Below are 3,124 nucleotides of genomic sequence, written 5' to 3'. Positions count from 1 at the left end.
TGTCCAGTTTTCTCAGTGGTTAGAGCATCGACCTGTGGACCAAAGGGTCGTGGGTTTAATTCCCGGCCAAGGGCACATACCTAGGTTGCAGGTTCATCCCCAACCCTTGTTGTGGCATGTGTGGGAGGCAACCAATCAATGTGTGTCTCTCATGTCAATGTTTCTCTTTCTTTCTCTCCCCCTTTTCTCCCTCCTTTCCCCTCTCTCTAAACAACCAATGGAAAAAATATCCTCAGGCGAGGATTGTTGTTTTTTTAAAAAAATGTTCTCTGTATCTATATGTGTGTTTCTGTTCTGCTTTTTCATTTATTTTGTTTTTTAAGATTAAAGTGTTGATAGATATGCATTTATTGCCATTTTATTGTTCATATTTTTAATCTCTTTTTCCTTCTTCTTCTTAAAGAAGACTCTAACATTTCATGTAATACTGGTTTGGTGGTGATGAACTCCTTTAGCTTTTCCTTATCTAGGAAGCTCTTTATCTGACCTTCAATTCTAAATGACAGCTTTTCTGGGTAGAGTAATCTTGTTTATAGGTCCTTGCTTTTCATCACTTTATTTCTTGCCAATTCTGTTTGGCCTGCAAAGTTTCTGCTGAGAAATCAGCTGACAGTCTTATGGGAGCTTCCTTGCACGAAACTAACTACTTTTCTCTTGCTGCTTTTAAGATTCTCTCTTTGTCTTTAACCTTTGGCATTATAACCCTGATGTGTCTTGATGTGGGCCTCTTTGAGTTCATCTTGATTGGGACATTCTGCACTTCCTGGACTTGTATGTCTATTTCCTTCACCAGCTTAGGGAAATTTTCTGTTGTTTTTTCAAATAAGCTTTCAATTTCTTGTTCTCTCGCTTCTCCTTCCAGCACTCCATGATGTAAGTGTTGGTACACTTGAAAATGTTCCAAAGGCTCCTTATACCATCTTCATTTTTTGATTTTTTTTCTGTTCTGATTGGGTGTTTTTTGCTTCCTTATATTCCAAATCACTGATTTGATTCTTAGCTTAATCTACTCTACTGTTGATTCCCTATAAGTCATTCATCATTTCAGGTAGTGTATCCTTTATTTCTGACTGGTTCATTTTATGTTTTCTATTTTCATTGTTATGTTTCCTATCTCTTTGTTGTTCTCACTACATTCATCTACTCTTCCCCTAAATTCATTGAGCATCTTTATAACCAGTGTTTTAAACTCTGCATCTAGTATATTGGTTGTCTCTATTTTGTTTAGTTTTTTTCCTGAACTTCTTTTCTGTTCTTTAATTTGGGTCATGTTTCTTTGCATCCTCATTTTGGCAGCCTCCGTGTTTGTTTCTGTGTATTAGGTAGAACCGCTATGTCTCCCAAGCTTGGTAGAGTGGTCTTGTGCAGTAGTTATACTGTAGATTCTAGTGGCACAGCCTCTCTGATCACCCAAGCTGGGCACTCTTGTTTCCCCTCTCACCCCATGTGGGCTGTGTACACCCTCCTGTTGTAGTGAGCATTGATTGCTGTTGGTACATCAATGGAAGGGATTTATCCATAGGCTGATCCACTGCAAGGACTGGCTGTACCACCACGGAAAATCAGCTATGCAGGGGCCTACCCCACAGAGTAAGACTTACTTCAGCAGGGCCTGGTTCCCGCTGAGTCTACCCCTTGAATGTGTAACTTGTGAAGGTGGTTGGTGGTGCTTGGACATCAGCTGAGACTGTACACCAGGTGTGCTGATTCTGGAGCCTCCCAGGAAGTTTAGGATAATGTCAGCTGCTGCTTGTGTTCTGCTCAGGGCCACCTGGCTTGAGCTACAAAGCAGTCTGCAGCTGCCTGCTACTTGTTCCGGGCTTGAAGATGGAGATGCCAAGTTACAAAACACAGCTAGCTGCTGCTAGTGCCAGGCCTGGGGACAATTAGCCAGGGGTATGGGGCAAGCTAAGGCCAGATGCTGCTTGTTTGAGAGCTTTTAGGAAAGTCTGAAGTGGAAACCAAGACAGGTCATTCATATGGTAAAGGCATTGGATAGAGCTTTGGTGGGCTCACAAGTTGGGTGGGCTAGGGTCTCAGAGAATCACCAGGGTTGGGCAAACAGTGATAGCCAGGTTAATGGAATCTAGATATTGTGCCCACCTGCTGGCTCTGTGGGGGAGAGGGGCATCACATCAAAGGAACAATGACCTCTGCCAGCACTTCTATCTGGGAGAAAGCTGTCCCCCAGCTCTCACCCCGATGCCAGACAGTTCTGTTCCTCCTATATGTCCCTGGTGCCTTTTGAGCTGCTTCCCCAGTGCTGGAGCTCAGAGTGAGTGAGTCTAAGTCTGTGAATGGGTCCTTTAAGAGAAATTGCCTGGGATTTCAGCAGCCTTCTATCTCACTCAGCCTCAATTTCCACTGGTTTTTAAAGCCAGAAGTTATGGGGACTTCTCTTCCCAGCACTAGAACCCTAGGCTTGGGGGCCTGATGTGGGACTGGGATTCCTCACTTCTCAGGGTGAACCTCTGTAGCCGAGATAGCCCTCCTGGTTTTTATCCACCACACGTGGGTGTGGGGCCATGTCTCTGCTCCTCCTACCAGTCTCAATGTGGCTTCTTCTTTATATTCCTAGATGTAGGACTTCTATGCAACTAGATTTCAGACAGTTTTGTTGTAGGCAGCAGGAAAAGCAATAGGAGTTAGACCCGTGTGGTCAGAATGGACCTGGGTTCAGCAATCTCGGAGCTTGAGTCCTAGCTAGGAAAGAATTCAGAGCCAAGATTCAAACTATAAGAGAAAATTTATTTATAAAATCACAGAACTGGATAGGTTCTGGCTAGGAAAGAATTCAGAGCCAAGATTCAAACTATAAGAGAAAATTTATTTATAAAATCACAGAACTGGAAGAAGTAATTCATAGAAGAAATAGCCTGAAGAAACAAATTATAAATTGGAGCGTGGGGTGAGGAAGGTAATGGTAATGTATCTGGGGGCGGGGAGCAGGAGAGGGAAAGGGGCGGGAATGTTTCCAGGAGGGAGAGAGCACTGGGTACTCTGTCCTAAGGGTTTTCATGGTGGAGATTCTAGGGGAGGTCCCAGGGAAGGTCTCAATAGACTATTCAGCAGTTTTCCAGGTGTGTCCTTTCCAGGTTCTGGTCTCCACTGATTGATTGGCTGG

This window comes from Myotis davidii, unplaced genomic scaffold, assembly GCF_000327345.1.
Source record: "Myotis davidii unplaced genomic scaffold, ASM32734v1 scaffold1162, whole genome shotgun sequence".
NCBI classification, from domain to species: domain Eukaryota; kingdom Metazoa; phylum Chordata; class Mammalia; order Chiroptera; family Vespertilionidae; genus Myotis; species Myotis davidii.
Note: the sequence above shows the minus strand (reverse complement) of the source record.